The sequence below is a fragment of the Leucopleurus acutus genome (genome assembly GCF_964270905.1).
Source record: "Leucopleurus acutus genome assembly, chromosome: 2".
Lineage (NCBI taxonomy): Eukaryota > Metazoa > Chordata > Mammalia > Artiodactyla > Delphinidae > Leucopleurus > Leucopleurus acutus.
In genome coordinates, this window is record NC_139143.1 from 119,839,897 (window position 1) to 119,861,716 (window position 21,820).

The following is a 21,820-nucleotide window of genomic DNA, read 5'->3' on the forward strand; positions in this document are numbered from 1 at the left end:
GCACTGAGGTAGGCTGAGTAATATTCTGGGCAGAATTTGTCGTGTGCTTAGTTGGGACCTACTATTTAAAACAGTTTGCTTAAGCTATTAGAAGGTGGTAAGTCTATTTCCATTCCTCCCAGGCATTATTTGTCAAAGTTCAACTGGGCTTAGTCAACAGTTTTCCCTAGGGTTAAGTTAAAGCTAAAAACTTAAATTATTTATTATTATTATTTATTCTCCACTACCCTTATTTCGTTAGTTCCCATTTGACATTTACCTGACACATTCCCACCCACGGTACACATGATAGTTGACAAAGCCAAGGTGTTGGGTTGTTTAGGCTCTGGGAGTTGAGTGATAAATCCAATTTTCTCTTTTTTCTTTCACTTCTTACTTGTAAGCAACTAGTTGGACTGTGTTTCTTTGACTTCTTTGAAGGTTTAGAATTAGGTGGTCAAGTGGTCACTGCGTCTCCCCTGGGGCTGATTACTCCTTTCTTTTGCAATTGATGATATTTTTGGTCCAATGGGCATGCTGAACTGTCCACATTGTTTGGTTTTTCTAAATTATGTTATGGCACCTGAGCTTCCGAACTTCTGTGTTATTTTTGTTCTGCGTAGCTATGTGAAATGGAACATTATGTTTGATAAAAGATTATTTTGAACATTTCTATCTCTTTTACCCACTACTTTGCAAAGTCTGAACTGGTGACACATCTAATTCAGCAAGGTGGCAGTAGCTTGTTTTCATAAAAATTCTCCTCCCTCCTCTGTGAGCTTATTTGCAGTGAAGTTGACTTTTTAAAGTAAAGTGAGCATTTGTAGATTTGGAGATGGATCAGCAGTAATCCAGGCAGCAGCTTCAAGATTATTTCTATGCTCTTTGCTGGATTAGAATTTTAGGGCTGTTTAGGTATACTTCTCATTTAAGGTAGTACTGTCTTTCTTTTGTAAGCGAAGAGAGCCCACTTAAAATTTGTGTAAAATCTAATTGATGTGATTCTAGTACTGTGTTTGACTGGCTTTGTGATATGAATGGTTGTATGTGTGGTGTATTGGTAGGAAAAGTTAGGAACTGTGGATTTAATTTGCATCATTGCATTTGATGGGAAGATTTTCATGTGTAATTTTGTCATTGCTATTATTTAAAATATATTTTTTCCAGGTATTTAATAAATAAAATCTGTAATCATGTGTGACATTCATAGTGATTGCTGAAAAATCAGGACAGTAATTTTAGCACACGTCTCAGTTTATATTTAGAATCGGTCTGTCTGCAGTTACCCAAACAAATATGTGCTAGCTACTCTATGGAGAGGAAAGATAGAAATTGAACACTTTCTACAATCAGTTTAGTTCACATGAAACCAGATGGAGACATTTTCATTTAGCTGTGGGTTTGATCACATCCAAGATGATAATGTTGTATTTAATTACTTACATCTCTCAATCTAGAATCCTGAAGATTGACAGATATTACTTCCTCCGTTTTACTGATGTGAAAAATCGAGCTAGGCAGAGGGAAAAAAAAAAAAAAACAGGCAAAATGCATGCCGAATCATCATAGGATTAGAAATTGGTCTACAGCTGCCCCTTTTATACTAATTTTGACAATAGGCGCTACTATTTACTGTTATATGTAAACAAGGGGATGACCTTCATTCATTTATTAGATAGTTTTAATGGTTTTACTACTTTTACAGTATTTGAGAAAAAAAAAAAGTCGTCAAATCCATTGAATACTTTTTCCTAATCTCTGATGTCTACTTTAGTCCATGTCAGTTTCACCCTTAGTCAACACACACATACTTCAATCCATTATTTTTGGAAAATTTAAACAAGTTATTTCTGGAATTTGCTGCAAAAATTAAAGGAAAGCATACATTTTAATATTCAGGAAAGTTTTAAAGGGAGGGATCAGTGCTTCTTAAAATCAAGTGGACTATACATATGTGGAAAACTTTTTCACTTGTCAGAAATCAGTGCCAAATGGGCATTTCTGGCAGAAAGAAAAGTTTGCTGCTACATATGTTAGGAGGTTGTCATTTTGGAATAGGAGGCATTTTCTCTTTTAAAAATGTATCTTGGGGCTTCCCTGGTGGCGCAGTGGTTGAGAGTCCGCCTGCCGATACAGGGGACACGGGTTCGTGCCCCGGTCCGGGAAGATCCCACATACCGCGGAGCGGCTGGGCCCGTGAGCCGTGGCTGCTGAACCTGCGCGTCTGGAGCCTGTGCTCCGCAACGGGAGAGACCACAACAGTGAGAGGCCCGCGTACCGCAAAAAACAAAACCAAAAACAAACAAACATGTATCTTGGGTATGTGTTGAGAGCTATTTTCATCCTTGACTAAGGAATTAAAAGTTAAATGTATTTTTCATTAGTTATAATATGGCCTATTTACTTCCATAATGTGCTTGAAAGCATATCTGTGAATTTTGTTTTTGAATTCATAAGGAACCAGAATAATAAATATAGGATGAAGTGAAGGTCCTAAAGTATAGCTTCTACTGAGAACAAAATTAAACAAATACACTCAGCAATACCTATGAATATAGATATTTAGATCTCCAAGTAAAATTACCTAATGGTAATCCAAGAGTTTTTCTCCCGTTGGTATAACTATACATATTATGGTAATATGCAAGTGATATTCATGTTTTCTGGAAGAAAAGAGTCCAGAGTAGTGTAAAAATACTGTGATTTATGTAATTATTTGGGTGATTTCTGATATTTTGTAGGCATTCCACAAATGCAACAATTTTTTCTTTCAGTTAATGTTTTGTATTTTTTATCGTGATAAAAGCACATAACATAAAATTTACCATGTTAACCATTTTTAAGTGTATGGTTCAGTAGTGTTAAATATATTCACATTGTTGTGAAATAGATCCCTAGATCTTTCTCATCTTGCAAATCTGAAATTTTATATCCATTAAACAACAACTCCCCTTCCCCCAGGTCTCTGGTAACCACCATTTGCTTTCTGTTTCTATGAGTTTTAGTAGTTTAGATACCTTAATATAAATGGAATCATACAGTATTTGTCTTTTTGTGACTGGTTTATTTCACTTAATAAAATGCCCTGAGGTTTTATCCATGTTGTAGCATATGACAGTATTTCCTTCCTTTTTAAAGCCAAGTAATATTCCATTGTATATACACCACATTTTGTTTATCCATTCATCTGTTGATGTATATTTGGGTTGCTTCCACATCTTTGCTATTGAGAATAGTGCCGTTATGAACATAGGTGTGCAAATATCTCTCCAATACCCTGATTTCAGTTCTTTTTGATATATAGCTAGAAATGGGATTGTTATATCATCTTTGGAGAAATGTCTATGCAAGTCCTTTCCCCATTTTTACTCTAAACCAGTCAAACAACTGTTTTTTTGTTTTTGTTTGTTTTTGCGGTACGCGGGCCTCTCACTGTTGTGGCCTCTCCCGTTGCGGAGCACAGGCTCCTGACACGCAGGCTCAGCGGCCATGGCTCACGGGCCCAGACACTCCGCGGCATGTGGGATCTTCCCGGACCGGGGTACGAACCCATGTCCCCTGCATCGGCAGGCGGACTCTCAACCACTGCGCCAGCAAGGAAGCCCCTTTCCCCATTTTTAAATCTGGTTATTTGATTTTTTGTTGTTGAGTTGTTGGAATTCTTTATATCAGATAAATGATTTTCTCCCACTCCATAGGTTGCCTTTTCACTCTATTGATTGTGTTCTTTGACATACACAAAAATTTTGTTTAATGTAGTCCCATTTGTGTAGTTTTGCTTTTATTGCCTGTGTAGCACTGATTATTTTTAGCAGTTTAAAAATGTATTGATAGAATTGTTTCACGTTGCTGTTTATTATTTTCCTCTTTATTCTTTGAAGTCCATGAGATTTTTTGAGACTTTGCAATTATGATGCCTGGTGTAATTATTTAACAAATTAAACTTAATTTTGATTAACTTTTTCTTTTTCGAAGATCCATTTTTTAATCTGTTTAATGTAGAATTTTGTTGCTATAACTTAACTAATATGTTAATAGGAATTATGTTAATCCTGTACATTAATTTAGGGAGAATTAACATTTTTAAAAAATTAATTAATTTTTGGCTGCATTGGGTCTTTGTTGCTGTGCCTTGGCTTTCTCTAGTTGCGGCAAGCAGGGGCTACTCTTTGTTGCAGTGCTAGGGCTTCTCATTGCAGTGGCTTGTTGTGGAGCATGGGCTCTAGGCACGCAGGCTTCAGTAGTTGTGGCACGTGGGCATGGTAGTTGTGGCCCGTGGGCTTAGTTGCTCCATGGTATGTGGGGTCTTCCCAGACCAGGGCTTGAACCCGTGTCCCCTGCATTGGCAGGCAGATTCTTAACCACTGCACCACCAGGGAAGTCCAGAATTAACATCTTTACTATATTGATTCTTCCAATCTGTGAACATGATATGTGTCTCCAGGTATTTATGTCTCCCTTGATTTCTTTTATCAAAATATCATAATTTTAATTACACATACCTTGCACATGTTTTGTTAGATTTATACTTAAGTATTTCATATTCTTTGGGGCAACTGTAAATGATACTGCATTAAAATTTTTTTGTTTCCATTTCTTTGCTGTCAATATATAGAAATGCAATTGGTTTTTGTGTTGGTCTTGTACCCTGAAACCTCATTGAACTCACATTTTGGATCTAGGACTGTAGATCCTTTGATTTTTTTTAATGTAGACAATCATGTCATTTGCAGACTGAAACAATTTCTTTTCAATCTGTATGCCTTTAATTTATTTTTCTTGCCTTGTTGCAATGGCTAGAACTTCTAGTATTGTGCTAAATAATTTGAATGGTGAGAGTGGACGTCCTTGCCTTCTTCCCAATATTAGAGAAAAATTATTCTGTCTTTTACAATTAAGTATGATGTTAGCTGTATGTTTTTTTGTAGATGTTCTTTATTAGGTTGAGGTGGTTCCCCCCTCTGTTCCTAGTGTACTGAGACTTTTTATCCTGAGTGGATATCAAATTACATCAAATGCTTTTTCTGCAACAATTAATATGGACATATGATTTTTCCCTTAGCCTATTGATATGGTGGATTATTGTATTGATTAATTTTTTTAATATTGAATCAGCCTTGCATACATGGAATAAATCCCATTTGGTCATGTATACATGACACACACATACATACACACATACAAACACACATACATATACATGCTTATTGTAGTATTCAATTTGGCAACATTGTTAAATATTTTTTGCTATTAATTTCAGGAGAGATATTGGTTGTAGTTTCCTTTTTGTTGTGCTTCCTTTATTTGGTTTTGGTTGTTAGAATATTACTGGCCTCATGTGGTACTAAGAAACTACCGCTTGTTGAGTTTGGGTGTTGTATCAAATTCAAATATCTATAATAACCTGAGAAGGGTATTAAAATACTCCTTTTTTCCAACTACATATCTCTGTGAGGCCAATTTTTTCCATATATTTCAACCAGAAGAACTTATCAAAATGAATGCAGAAACAGGTATGAGAATCTATTTTCTTGAAGAAAGATATTAGAGGAATTTGAAAAACTATAAAACAGTGTTACTCATTCCTTTTTAAAAAAACTATAGTTATTTTTTAATACAGTATGTTTTTGTTAACATGTAATGGTTTTATTATTATTTTTAAATGAATGAATAATTATTTTAAACATTTATCAGTTTTACTTTCTAATAAGGTGAATATTGATAGATATGACCCACAAAAACAAAGCTCAACAAAACTGAAAGAGCATAAAGAGTTCCAGCACCAAAAGTTTGAGAAGCACTACTAAGATGACCAAGGCAAGGAGAAAAGTGAAGCCAGAGGCATGGGCATATGCATCTCACACTTGGCATTGGTTTAAACAAGTTGTTACACGTACACATTTTCCTCTTTCTCCGTTAGTATTTTTATTTCACAAAAAGATGCTTTTTCCTCCACATCAATTCATTGATATGTATGCTAATCTCTTAGGAAAAAATACGATAAATAGACCAATAGAAGTCCATAATGTAATCTTTACAAAATGAAATGCCTCAAAATTATCTCCACCCTAACTTTAACAAATGTCTTATATAGACATATAACCATATTTTAAGTTACAAATTATAAAAGAAATATTAATTCAGTTATAACTTATGCAAGGATTAAGTAATTTAGAATGTTTTACCAAGAATTGACTAAAAGATAGTACAAGAAATATTTACATTACTGTCTTTTGATTTCGATTATTGTAAATGACTTTTCTTTTGTATTTTTCCCCAGTACTTCATTGAAGTATAATTTGTATATAGTAAAATGTACACCTTGTAGAGTTTTTATAAGATTTTGGTAATACCATTTGAAGATACCTAGTTTGTAATAGAATGAACATGCAAGATGAGATGATAAAAAAATCTTAGGGGGCTTCCCTGGTGGCGCAGTGGTTGAGAGTCCGCCTGCCGATGCGGGGGACACGGGTGCGTGCCGCGGTCCGGGAGAATCCCACATACCACGAAGCGGCTGGGCCCGTGAGCCATGGCCGCTGAGCCTGCGCGTCCGGAGCCTGTGCTCCGCAGCGGGAGGGGCCACAACAGTGAGAGGCCCAAGTACCGCAAAAAAAAAAAAAAAAAAAAAAAAAAAACTTAGAATATCAGTGAGGGGAAAAAATAAGATGAAGTGTGCTAGGGGAGACATTAGCTCACAAAATCCATGTTACGAAATCCTGCATGTTTATTAGAGCTGGACACGCTTTTTTTTTTAACATCTTTATTGGAGTATAATTGCTTTACAGTGTTGTGTAAGTTTCTGCTGTATAACAACGTGAATCAACTATATGCATACGTATATCCCCATATCCCCTCCCTCTTGCATCTCCCTCCCACCCTCCTTATCCCACCCCTCTAGGTGGTCGCAAAGCACTGAGAGCTGGGCACACATTTAATTCAAGTTTTCTAACTTCCAGGCAAAGAGGGACATACACAGAAAGTTTAATGATTAATTGAAAAGCTAATCAAAGAGAAAAACAAACCAATTGCCTAAGAGGAACAAAGTTGTTGCTATGTAAAATCCAAAGTGAAATTTATGCTACAGTTTCTTTTAAAGTGAATTCAGTATAGCAATTATTATAGCAAATTATAGCAAAATAATTTGCTCAGATCAATGTAATGGGTATTTGATTTTTAAAAATCTTTTGAGCGTTTGAGTCTAATTTTCTTTCATTAGTAATCCCTTGTGAATTTGCCTTAAGTAAGTCCTACAATCTGTACACATTTTCCACATCATTTAAAGCCTTCTGGGGCTGCCCACGGTGGACTAACTCAGATTCACTGTGATGTCTGCAGGCGGCTGAAGCTAGAGCACGGGCTCCTCTCTGCTTCCCAGGGCCCACAAGAGAAAGGAGGGCCCATCCTTCTTGTCCAGACTAAATCAGTGGGAAGGTCATGATCTTAGGTTTGGAGTCAGTTAGGTACTTTTAACATGTGCTAAAGAATGAATTAGACTCAATTATATATCCTAGCCTCAATGATTGTTTTCAAATTCTAAGCAACTAATTTGATTATAACGTAGCCAAATTTCCATCATATTAGAAATTTCCATTTTCCTCACTGCCAGATTAGAGTTTTGGGGTTTAAATAAATGCTTATTTATTTGTAACATATAAAAATAACATAATCTATTATTAATTATAAATGATTATTAATATATAGTATTATATGTTATAATAATATAATAAACTATAATTCTCATTCAGTTTTCCTTTTCCAAATACCAAAACACCTCTTGCTTTATTGGAAAGTCTTCTGTATAGTTTGATTTAATTTTGATTTAAACTGATCCTTAAAAAATGAGTCATACAATGTGTTACAAAAATCAGTTATAAAAATATAAAAATATTTAATTATTAGATTTATGCTACCTATTTATTAGTCTTGCTTTCATGGTTGAGATTTGCAGTTTCTCATAGGAAAACTAGATGAATGTTTAATTTTTGGCAAAGAGCAATTCTTCTCTATATTATGGAAAATCTGCAGGATGTCATTCTAGAGGGTAAATAAGAGGGGTACCCTTTCCCCTCCCCCTCCCCTCCCCTCCCCTCCCCTTCCCTTCCTTCCCCTCCCCCTCCTCTCCTTTCCTCTCCTCTCCTTTCCTTTCCTTTCTTTCTATGACTATAATTTATCTGTCTCATTTGAGTTTTGGATGTGGTTCTGGTTTAGGGTCCCTTAGTCTATCTCCTCTAATTAGTGGATTCTGGTCTGTGAGGAGCCAGATAAATGGACTGGGAAGCTGAGAAAGAAAAGCTTCTCTGGTGCATATAGTCCCCAGGGCACATTTGTAACTTAATCTCTATGACTGGTGTCTGCATCATTTTTATCCTAATGGTCTTCTTAAGCAGTTGTCTCAGATTGTATAATATAATAGATGAAGGGTTATTATTTTAACTCTAAAATGTTTAGGTATATATTTGGTAGGTGAGATAGTTGTTATATAAATTCTAATGGACTAAAATGAGGAAAATAGGAAATTCATTTTTTTTGTTATAGGTTACCTCCAGGTTATAAAGTACAAGCTAAATACTTAGCATAGTATAGGTGAAATAGTCATATAACTTGTTAATGAAATTACGTGAAACAGGAAAATGTTACTGTATTCTAAAAAACATACTTAAATTGTCCAATCTTGGGATCACAGTATAGCTCTGCAAATTATTACTTTTACCTCCCCACTGCCCTTTTCTGGCCCAAAGGAACCACATTTAAATTGAAATTCAAATGTAGCGAGCTCAGAGTTTTGTCTACTTCCAGTCCTTCTGTCTGTGCTCCAAGAGGAAATACTTGGCTTATGACCATTACTTTACCCTCTTTGGACATCATCAGAACTGTGGGTGCTGCAGCCTGCTTCTTCCTGAGATGAATCAGCGATGCTGTCTGCCAGTCCGCTCCAGCCATGGCTGGCTGTTCATTCTAATAGTTGGGCCCATAATGTTCCGTGAAGCTGCATAAAGTAGAAGGTCATAAAGCCATTTGATTTGGGCCAAAAATTTGAAACCAAAGAATGGTATGTGATTTTCTTCTTCACATTTTAAGATTGCAAAAGTTTGTAACTAGAAATTTTGAAGGTTAACTTTGCAGAAAGACTGGCAGAATTTTTCACACGGATTCCTAAAATAGATTTTTAGGGAGTATGCTTTCTGGCATTCTTCCAATTTTAATTCTCATTTATATCCTATTATAATTTTAAATTACTTTCTTCTAATGCTAAATAAATTTGAGTTCTGTTTTATTTAAATTTCTGTAGTTTCTATTAACTGCTTACTAGATATGGTGAATGATATCTGTTAAATGTCTTAATTATTCAGATCACTGTGATAATATTGGACTTTTGACTGGTCAGGGATATAAGATATTGAAACCTCATATTTGTATATATATTTATATATATAATGTATATTTTTAAAAGACTTTTTTTGAATAATCAAATAGTGCCAGTATTTCAATGAAGTTAAGAAATGTGAAAGACATGATAAAATACCTTTATTTAGATGAACATAGATGATAAAAAGAGTTTGGTGGAGTTAAGAATTTAAGATTAAAAGAGAATAAATCATTATTTGTTTCATTTTGATTTGCCTTTTAGTAAAAATGTTTTTTTTTCCCCATTACCATTTGTAAAATGGAAACAAAACATAACCTATTTAGTGTATTTTGTTTGGTATGTGTTCAGTAAATCTGTTTAATTAAAACCAAGTATGAAAACAGAAATTGGAAAAGTCTATTTAATATTAAAATAGATAAGAGAGTAGTCTGGTATAAACAATGTAGGCTAATGCAATAGAGATACCTTCAAAGTTTGTCTTCCTGCTTCTTTGATGTAATCCTTGGCAGAGAAAGGGTATCATGTAGACTAGGTGTCGATAAGCCAGATATTAAAGTAACTATATTTGTGATTATTTAGAAAGATGGAAGATGTGATTCATTCTTAACTTTTATTTTGTATCACCAAAATTTCATGAGTAAAATAATGCAGAGTTGCTGTAACCTAATTAAAAAAAACCCAGATAAACACATTAAGCTCTACTATGTATCAGGCTCTGTGTTTTGTTCATATTGCTCAGAATGAGAGACACTGCCTTTTCCAGTAAAGAACTTTAAATCAAATACTTTAAAAATATGATACAATGTGGTAGATTATGTAACAGTGTTCATGGGAAGGACAGACCATTCTGCCTAAGAGATAGAAGGAAAAGAAAGGGCATCTAAGCTGTGCTTGAATGTTGGGTGGTGAAAGAGAACATTCCAGGATTAGAGAAAAACACAGGTTAAGTGCATGCAAATTAGAAAATGAATGCCATTTTCAGGATCGTCTTTTTATCTCATGCTTTTATCTCTAGCTAGAATATTTTTCAAACATATTTGGCTGCAACTCATGGTAAGAAGAAATAACAATTTATTTCTTGCCATAGTATACATACACCCAAACACACCCATGCGTTCCCCCCTGCCCCCCACCAGAAAGAAAAATGTCAAGACTCAGTACTCACTTTTCCTCCTACATGCAATGCAGTCTGTCTCTCTTATATTTTCATCTATTCTATTCTTTCATTTAAAAATGCTGATTGAATCTCACTAAATTGATTTCATGACCCTCTATAGGTCATGGTCTGTATTTAAAAAACAAATAAGCAAAACCCTGTACTAGAGTTCAGAATTCATAGGGAGGACCCTTTCATACCCAATATGCAGGTTTACAAAGGAACTATTTGGCTTTTTCTCATCAGGGTTTCAAGATTGTGAGAAACAGACGGATGGCTTTAGCATATTTGCAGTTCAGAAGGCAACATGGTATAGTTCAAAGGTTTTGAGAGTTGAGGAGACCTGTCCAAGTCTTTGACAAGTTAGTGAATCTGTCTGAATCTCAGTTTTCCCATCTGTAAAATGGAACTAATAAAGCAATCTATGAGGATCAAATGAAACAACACATCTATTTAAATAGTGGTTCTCAAACTTTTCTGTATGTCTAAATCATATGGGGAGCTTTAACAAATTTCAATGCCCAGCCTGTATCTCAGACCAATTAAATTGGAATGTTTGGGGCTGGGACCCAGTCATCAGTATTTTTTTTTTCTTTTTTGAAACTTTATATTTTTTGAATAGCAGCTCTTCATATTCCCCTCCCTTCAACTCCTGGCAACTGCCATTCTTCTTTCTGTTTCTCCTTGTTTGACTATTATAGACACCTCATAAAAATGTTATTATGCAGTATCTGTCATTCTGTGACTGGTTTTTTCCACTTAACATAATATCCTCAAGGTTCACCCATATTGTCACATATGGCAGGATTTCTTTCTTTTTTAAAGCATAATAATATTCCATTGTGTGCATACACCACATTTTATTTATCCATTCATCTACTGATGGACATTTAGGTTGTTTCCATGTCTTGGAATGAACCTGGGAGTGCAGATGTCTCTTCATAATCATGATTTCAATTATTTTGGATAAATACTCAGAAGTGGGATTGCTGGATCATATGGTAGTTCTATTTTTAATTTTTTGAGGAAACTTCATACTGTTTTTCACAGTGCCTGCACCATTTTACATTCCCACCAACAATGTGAGAGGGTTCCAGTTTCACCTCATCCTCACCAACACTTGTTATCTTTTTTTTTTTTGAATAATAGCCAGTCTAATTGTGTGAGGTGATATCTCATTGTGGTTTTGATTTGCATTTCTCTGATAATTAGTGATATTGAGAATCTTTTCATATACCTGTTGACCATTTGCAGGTCTTCTATGGAGAAATGTCTATTCAACTCCTTTGCCCATTTTTTAATTGGTTTATTGTTTTGCTATTGAGTTGAAGGAGTTTCTCATATATTATGACTATTAGCCCCTTATCAGATATATGGTTTGCAAATATTTTCTCCCATTCTGTAGATTGTCCTTTCACTCTTTTTTTTTTTTTTTTTTTTTTTTTTGCAGTACGCGGGCCTCTCACTGCTGTGGCCTCTCCCGTTGCGGAGCACAGGCTCTGGACGCGCAGGCCCAGCGGCCATGGCTCACGGGCCCAGCCGCTCCGCGGCATGCGGGATCCTCCCGGACCGGGGCACGAACCCGTGTCCCCTGCATCGGCAGGCGGACTCCCAACCATTGCGCCACCAGGGAAGCCCCCTTTCACTCTTTTGACAGTTTCATTTGCTGTGCAGAAACTTTAGTTTGATGTAGTCCCACTTGTCTACCTTTGCTTTTGTTGCCTGTACTTTTGGTGTCATATCCAAGAAATCATTCCCAAGACCACTGTCATGAAGCATTTCCCTTGTTTTCTTCTAGGAGTCTACAGTTTCAGGTCTTACACTTAAGTGTTTAATCCATTTTGATTTTTTGCATATAGTGTTAAGATAGGGTCCAATTTCATCCTGTTGCATGTGGATGTACAGTTTTCCCAACACCATTTGTTGAAGGGACTATCCTTTCCCTATTGTTTATGCTTGGAATCCTTGTCGAAGATAAGTTGACCATATTTACGTGGGTTTATTTCTGGACTCTCTTTTGTTCCACTGGTCTATGTGTCTAGCCTTATGCCAGTATCATGCTATTATAATTACTATAAGTTTGTAATATATTTTGAAATTAGGAAGTATGTTACCTTCAGCTTTGTTCTTGCTCAAAATAGTTTTGGCTTTTTGATGTCCTTTGTAGTTCCATATGAATTTTAAGATTGTTTTCTCTATTTCTGTAAGAAATGTCATTGGGATTTTGGTAGGGATTGCATTGAATCTGTAAGTCATTTTGGGAAATGTGGCTATTTTAACAGTATTGTCTTCTAATTCATGAACGTGGGGTGTCTTTCCATTTACTTGGCCCTTTTAGGATTTCTTTTGTCACTGTTCTGTAGTTTTTAGAGTACAAGTTTCACGTCCTTAGTTAAGCTTATTCCTAAGTATTGTATAGGCATAAGTATTTTTTTAAACCTCCTCTGGTGCAGTGTATGTTGAAATGCCTGATTGTGAAGCCTATAGTGCAATGTGTGGAATATGGTAGGCGTTTGATACATGTCTGGTTTCCTTGATTAACAACATCAACAATAATGTATAGCTTACCCTTTTGTGGTGCTTACTATGTTTTAGGCACTGTGCTAAATAAACACTTTTCATATCATGTAGAAAACACCATGTTTTGTTTTTGTTCTGTCAAACAATAGAATAGCATATGACTGAGAAAAAAAGGGAGAACACTGCTTACTAGAGAGGAAAATGGCTACTTTTATCATCAGGAGCTGAGTTACCCATGCAGTTATTTCAATGAATTATAGAATTGTCTTTCACTGAACAGCCTCAAGAATATAGATTGAATACCTTAAAAAAATATTTTAGATTCAAGTTTAAACCTTACAGAGTGACTTACAGGGCAGGTATAGCAGATCAGTTTGATTCAGATAAATATCTCAAACGTGAGTATTCTAATTTTATTAGAAATGTATTGATATTATATAGTGGATTGTGTCTGGTGTATATTTTCTAGAAAGTACAAAAAAGTGAGTATTAACCTACAAATGCTTTTGCCACTTGACGTCAGAATCTGTTACGCTTAATATTATGATGACTGGAATATTTTTTGTGTGCTTATTAACAACGTCTATATTTTCCATTGTATTAAGTTGATATACTTAGTAGTCTTCTGGTATGCTTTTTCCTGTTGTTGTTTGTTTTGATTTTGGTCTTAGGAAGCTTATTTATTTATTATAATTATTTTTCAGTATGATTTTTCTGTAATATAATTGCTTCAAAAAGAATATCTGAATGATTTATTTCAAATATATAATTTATTAGTTGCCTTTGCATTTAAATAACAATTTACTAGTTCTTGTCATAATCTTTAGTTTGCTTCTTAGTTTTCAATAACAGCTTCCATAATGGTGACTGAGAAAGCATTCATTTTTCATGGATGTGTGTGTTCCTTATACTTAATAATGTTCAAATAACAAAACAAACATTTTTTTGTGTCCAGGAAATGGATTTGTAAGTTGCTACATCAACTTTGTTTAGATAAAGTGCATTCTTGTCTTACCTTTTTCTTTGTGCATTTTCTTTCAACCTATTCAAGTATTAAAGCATTTGTAGGGTACATATGCTCTTAAATTTAAATGAGTTAATAGATGTAAAGTTCTTAGAATAGTATCTGGTACTTAGTAAGCATTTACTATATGTTAGTTATTGTTTATTGACAGTGACTTACAAAAATGTGTAATGCAAAAGTGTATCATGGTAGAGTCAGATATTTGCAAAAGAAGTTGAAGAACTTTATGCTTTGTGACTGAGAATAAAAGTTGGTATTTCTGCTTGTCAGTGCACCTGAAAATGAAATGCTTGATATACCAACAGGCATCATGTATTCAAAGCTGAAATTAGGTATTTAAAATTGAAGTGTCAGATTTCAGGAAGGAAAATTAGCTTTTTAAGGTTTTACAGATGATTTAGTTTAAAAAGCTTTGCTATTGAGGTTATCAAGAAAATTAAAGAATTTTAAGCCTAAAGAAGGGCTTAATCCTTTACTTTGTTAGCCTTTGTAGGCACAAAATTAAATTCATTTGATAGCAGTAGAACAGTTTTGAGGTGAGGTATTAGTAGAGAAAGGAAGAACATTTTCTGAATGTTGGATTTGAATGAAGGATTATTTGTTTCCAGAGCATTCCAATATGATAAAACCCAAGCTAGGAATAATCCACTTGGATTGGACTTTAGAATTTGTGAGAAGTATCTAAACCATTGAGTTGAGTCTTATAAAGATTGACATGTGTTGTCGGTATGATTATCTGCCATGTGCTCTCACTCTGCTGTCCTCATTCTCAAATTATTACCTTTGACACTGTGGAACTATTAGAGTCTCTTGTGATTGACAGTTGAAATCTAGAATTTGTCACACAGGACAGCCGTTGTCAGAGGCCGTGTGATTTACTTAGAATTAATGACTAAGCATATTTTGTAGAGGCAAATGAAATCATACACTCCTATGTGACTGAAAAAATGGCTTACTTTTGTTAGGAAGAAAAATTTAACTCTCAACCCATCCTTTCCACCCTCTTCCCTTGGCTTTCCTCCCTTACTCTTTTATTCTATTTTTTTATTTTTGGCTGTGTTGGGTCTTCGTTGCTGCTCAGGCTTTCTCTAGTTGTGGCGAGCAGGGGCTGCTCTTTGTTGCGGTACGCGGGCTTCTCATTGCGGTGTCTTCTCTTGTTGCGGAGCACGGGCTGTAGGCGCGTGGGCTTCAGTAGTTGCAGCACATGGGCACAGTAGTTGTGGCTTGCAGGCTCTAGAGTGCAGGCTCAGTAGTTATGGTGCACGGGCTTAGTTGCTCTGCGGCATGTGGGATCTTCCTGGACCAGGGCTCAAACCTGTGTCCCCTGCATTGACAGGCAGATTCTTAACCACTGTGCCACCAGGGAAGCCCTCCCTTACTCTTATTTCTTCCTTGTTCCTTACTTCCTTTTCCTTATGAAAAGTTAACTTCATCCTTTTGAAGAACTTTTCCATATAAATATGCTATGATATACATTTCCCCCCGTTCTATATTCCCTTTGATTAAAGGTCTTAAGATGTGTTAAAATGATGCTAATGGAAACTAAGCCATGGCATTGTATGACATTGGCATACAACTGTGTTGTTTATAAAGTGCTGTGCTATGTCTTCCCATTAACTTTATTAATTTCTGAAAAGAAGAGTGTGCTCATAGAGGGTTTACTGTGGAGGTTAGTCACAGGAGAGATTTGGTGAATCTGAATGTGGATACAGTATAGGGATGAATTTTGTGCCTGGCTGCAGAGAGGTAGCGGGATTAAGGTTTTTTTTTAAAAAAAGCAACAAACTTGGTGTTGCTTTTAAGGTTTTTTTTTAAAAAAGCAACAAACTGGGTTCTAGCCTTAGCTGGTACCTAGCATGGCCTTAGGCAAGTCAACTAACTTATTAACTCTCAGCTTATTCATTTGTCAAATGAAAAAGAAAAATCTTATTAAATTGGCCTTATAGTGTTGTGAAGGGCAAAGGGATTGATAGTGTGAATGCTGGAGTAAAGCTGTTCTTTGTGCATAAGTGGTAAGGTACCAGTCTTACCACTTATAGCAATGTAACTTCATCTATTCATCTGTAAAATGGGAATGATAATAGTTCCAGACTCATAGCGTTTTTGTAAGTATTACATGAGATAATCTACATAAAGCATTTTACATAGTGCTTGGTACAAAGCAAATATTCATTCATTTATTCACTCATTATTGAGCGCCTGTCATGTCCCAGGTGCTTTTCTAGGTGCTTGGAAAACACCTGTGAGCAGAACCAAACATAGTCGCATTTCTTTGCAAGTTTATAGGCCAGTGACAGAGATGGAATTGATTAAAAATAAATGTATAATTATTACTATAAGTGCTATGAAGGAAAAGTACCCAATGCTCTGAGAGTAATGTCAGGGAAGGTGGGCTCTAACTAGGCAAAGGCCAGGGACCGATGGAGGTGGATTTCAGTCAGAAAGAGTATCATGTATAAAGCCTGTGTAGTGGGAACATGCAGTGGGGGGTTACCGCACAGAGAGTGAAAGGGAAGGTGGCTCAGAGGCTGGAAAGACAGGCAGGCTAATCGGCACTTGCATCTGTTCAGGGTTCCATCAGCGAAGCAGAACCACTAAGAGTGATATGGAATAAAATATTTGTTATAAAGATGAAAAGCAGTCTACAGAGGGCTTATAATTTTGCATCTGGTGCTGGGTCAGCAGGGCTGAAAATCGGAAAGAACTAATATGAACTAGAATCTACTAGAACAGATTGGAACCCATAAGAACAAACTGGAACCTATATCTGACTCTTGCCTTCTTTAGTCTTGACAATGTGGGTGACCTCCAGGAAGAGGTGCTGTTCTTTGCCATGGAACTGCACGTGTGCCTGGTCCAGAAAGGCTTGATGTGCCAGGATTTGGAGAAGCTGAAGAAGATCTGGCAGGATCTGGAGCAGCTGCAGGCTCAGATGCTGCTCTGTACCAACAGGGGGAGCCAGCAGATTAGTGTCAACATGCACAACAGTGCATGGCGCCCCTGTACTGACCTTTGGAGCATAAAGGCTACTTCTTTACTTCTGCCTTCAAAATTACATGCAGATTTCTTCTTGTGGCTAACTCTAACCTGAAACTATGTAAGGAAGGGATATCTAGGAAATATTATTAGCTTAGCTGAATTGACTAGTATCACAGGTCTTTTTTGGAAAGGTCTTTTTGGGCCATGAGTGGGCTTTTGGATTTTATCAGATGAGCACTGAAAAGCTGTCAAAGGGGTTTAAGCCAGCTAGGATGACGAGGCGGGGGGAAGGGAAGTGCGAGAATAACATGACAAGATTGTGATCAGATTTGTATTTTGGAATCTGCATTGTAGGAAATGGATTGGACTAAGAATATAAGTATGAGTAGTTCTATTAGGAAGCTAGTGTAGTGGTTCAAGTGAAAGAGTGATGGTGGCTAGGACTAGATGTGGAGGTGAAGGGGGCAGAAACAAGTAGATGGGTTCCAAAAATAATCGGGGATAAACAAAGCAGGACTTGAGCATGGAATTGCTAGTGGGTAGGGAGAGGAAGATTCCAAGATTATGAGTTTGGTTTTGAGTTTGTGGTGACATTGAAAATATCCAGATGGAAATGTTCAGTAAGCAGTATGATATTAATAGTAGTCATTGCTGTAGTAGTAGAAGTATCAGTAGTAGTTGTTAACATTTTTATAGTTGACTTATTTTCTGGGGGCCTGAAACCATTTCTAATTTATATATGGACACTCAGTGCACTGCTCATTCCCTGGCATAGAATAGGACTAATTTTTTTATATCCCTCCCTCTCTCGACCACTATTTGTTGACAAAATCTCACATTTTCTACTCTTGTAGAGAGTTAACCTCTCTATGTCTGTTAATTCTCCTTTTAGCTCTTAGAGTACCCTCATTCTGGGGTCAGTAAACTTTTCTGTATGAGGTCAGATGGTTTCTATTGCAACTATTCAGTCCTACTGTTTTAGGGCAAAAACAGCCTTAGACAATGATATGCAAATGGGGTGTCACTGTGTTACACTAAATATTTATTTATAAAATAGGCAGTAGCCTGGATTTGGCCTGTGGGCTGTAGTTAGATCCTTGTGTCTAGCCCATTAGGCATTTCATTCCTTTTTTATTTTTAATTATTTTTAACTCACTGGCTCAACATATTCAAGTTTTTTCTCTCATATCCCTCTCTTAATACACACCTCCAAAAAGACCCAACTTTCCTTTAGACCTTCTTTCCCCTAAACTACATGCCATCTTTCTTTTCCCATTCCCTTTTGAAGGTCATCTCTTCCTTCTTTTATCTAGTAAACCCTCAGTAATCTGACTTTTCCTGTTGCTGTCCCCCAAACAGTCATAACTTCCACTTTTCTAAATAAGGTGACTACTTCTTGGTCGTTTTTCTTTTTGATTTTTCTTTCTGTAGTACTCATGTGGTTGATCATACCTTACCTTTTTGGAAACCCTGTTCTCCTTTTGACTTCTGTGACCCTGAAGTCTCCTTATTCTCCTCCTATCTCTGATGGTTCTGTATCACTACCTTTTTAAAAATTGAGGTCTCACACACATGCACACACACATACACACACACAAATATATGTAACATATATAGAGTAAACGAAACATATATTAAGGATATGGCTTGATGGATTTTTAAGTATGTTTAAACTTGTGTAAGCATCACCCAGGTAGAGATATAGAACATTTCCAGCATCCCAGGTTTCCCTCATGACTAATCACAGTGAATGACCTCTGATTCTACCCAGAGGTGGCCTTTATTCTGAATTCTATCATTTTAGGTTTATGTTTTTTTAAAAAATTGAATCATAGTTGATTTACAATATTATATTAGTTTCAGTTGTACAACATAGTAATTCAATATTTTTATAGATTCTACTCCATTCACAGCTATTACAAACTAATGGCTTTATTTCTCTGTACTATAAAATATATCCTTGTTGCTTATTTATTTTATACATAGTAGTTTGTATCTCTTAATACCATATCTCTATCTTGCGCCTCCCCTGTTTCCCCTCCTCACTGGTAACCAATAGTTTGTTCTCTATATCTGTGAGTTTGTTTCTGTTTTGTTATACACATTTGTTTTATTGTTTTAGATTCCACATGTAAGTGATAACATAGAGTATTTGTCTTTCCCTGTCTGACTTATTACACTAAGCATAACACCCTCTAGGTACATCCACATTTTTGCAAGTGGCATTATTTCATCCTTTTTTATGGCTGAGTAATACCCCTGTCTGTGTGGGTGTGTGTGTATGTGTGTGTACATCTTCTTTATCCATTCATCTGTTGATGGACACTTAGGTTGCTTCCATATCTTAGCTACTGTACATAATGCTGCTATGAACATTGGGGTGCATGTATCTTTTTGAATTAGTGTTTTCATTTTCTTTGGATATATACCCAGGAGTAGAATAGCTAGAGCATATGGTATTTCTATTTTTAGTTTTTTGAGGAACCTCCATACTGCTTTCTATAGTGGCTGCACCAATTTACATTCCCACCAACAGTGTACTAAGGTTCACTTTTCTCTACATCCTCACCATTTGTTATTTATAGACTTTTTGATAATAGCCATTTTGACAGGCATGAGGTGATATCTCATTGTGGTTCTGATTTGCAGTTTCTTTGCAGTTTCTTTGATGATTAGTGATGTTGAGCTTTTTTTTTTTTTTTTTTTTTTGGGGTACACGGGCCTCTCACTGCTGTGGCCTCTCCGGTTGTGGAGCACAGGCTCAGGACGCGCAGGCTCAGCGGCCATGGCTCACGGGCCCAGTCGCTCCGCGGCATGTGGGATCTTCCCGGACTGGGGCATGAACCTGTGTCCCCTGCATCGGCAGGCAGACCCTCAACCACTGCGCCACCAGGGAAGCCCCCATGTTGAGCATTTTTAATGTGCCTGTTGGCCATCTGTATATCTTCTTTGGAAAAATGTCTATTCATGTCTTCTGCCCATGTGTTAATCAGGTTGTTTATGTTTTTTTGATACTGATTTGTTTGAACATTTTATATACTTTGGATATTAACCTCTTATCAGTCATATCATTTGCAAATATTTTCTCCCATTCAGTATGTTGTCTTTTCTTTTTGTCGGTGGTTTCTTTTGCTGTGCAAAAGCTTTTAAGTTTTTAGGTCCCATTTGTTTATTTTTGCTTCTATTTCTTTTGCCTTAGGAGACAGATAAAAAACAATATTGCTACTATTTAAGTCAAAGAGTGTTCTGCCTATGTTCTCTTCTAGGGGTTTTATGGTTTCAGGTCTTATATTTAGGTCTTTAATCCATTTTGAGTTTATTTTTGTACATTGTATGAAAATATGTTATAATTTCATTCTTTTATATGTAGCTGTCCAGTTTTCCATCACCACTTATTGGAGAGATTTTCTTTTTCCATTGTATATTCTTGCCTCCTTTGTTGTGGAATAATTGATCATAAGTGCATGAGTTTATTTCTGGGCTGTCTATTCTGTTTCATTGATCTACGTGTCTGTTTTTGTGCCAGTACCATGCTGTTTTGATTATTGTATAGATTTAGTTTTTCCTGTTCTTGAACCTCATATAAATGAAATCATACAGAATATATGGACATACTATTTCATATCCAGCTTCTTTCACTCATCATTATACTGTGATAGTAATCCATGTTGTTGTGACTAGATGTAGTTCATTCTTTTTTAATATGTAGTTTTCCATTGTATTGATATGTCACAATTTATTTCTTCATTTTGCTCTTAGTTGTTATTTGTGTTGTTTCTGGTTTCATCCTATTATTACTAAAGCTGCTATGAATATTCTCATACAAGTCTCTTGGTAGACATATGGGATGTGTTACTTACTGGGATTGTTGAAGTTTTAAGATAGAAAATGCTACTAAGTTGGAAATGTCAGAGGGAAAAGCTTTGGTTATAGAATCTGGAGTTTAAAGGAGAGTTAGGAACTAGAGGTTTAAATGGTGTAAATCCTTTCTTCCCATCTCTTCCTTTTCTTCCTCTTACCTTATATTTTTAGGATTGGTTTTTACAGGGCAGGGGGACTGGAGTGGGAAGTTTATTATTAGAGATAACAGAGGCATTAAAACCTTAACAGCAAAGAGAACCAAGGACTACATGCCAAGAACTGGAAGATAAATCTGAATAGGCAGTAAAACTGTAGGGTCCAGAAGAAACATTCAAGGATGGGGTACAGAACCAGGAGTGTAGCAAACTCCAGTGCATGCAGTGGAGTTGACAGAATGAAAGGTTCCAGCAGTGGGCCACTGAGGTGTATCCTGTGGATGTGAACCACATATGTAGAACCTCTACATCAACTTCATCAAAATCACACATACACACACACACACACACAAAACCCAATCTAATTAATATAGAATACCTACTATGCAAATACAGCAAGTAAACAATATAAGCAACTGTAGTGTACTTGATGTGCAATATCAAATCTCCTAGCACACCCATCTAAACCAGATTGTTATTCCTAAGTCCTCCATATAGAAACTGTATCCTAGACCTTGCTAAGAACTGGTGCTGATATTTTAACTTGTTTTTATATGATAGCTGGGCCACGATAGATGGTCTGTTCGTTGAATTTAAACGATAGTGTAGAATGGATCCATCATCAGGTAAGTGATAATTAAGTCTTGGACACAAATAATGTAATTTAGGGATAGCTGTTGATTAAAAGCCCTCAGTGTCCTGACCATATCTTTGGTACTTTACCACTTCATTATGCTCTCCCTACTTCCACCTGCTTGCCAACATCTGCATTACTT

At 36.1% G+C, this 21,820-nt stretch overlaps 1 protein-coding gene across 1 annotated transcript in view; it reads left to right on the forward strand.

Annotated features, from left to right (window-relative positions):
• Positions 1-21,820, forward strand: part of TTLL7 (tubulin tyrosine ligase like 7) — a 152,837-nt gene that overhangs the window by 4,511 nt on the left and 126,506 nt on the right. The gene's annotated exons all lie outside the window — the stretch shown is intronic.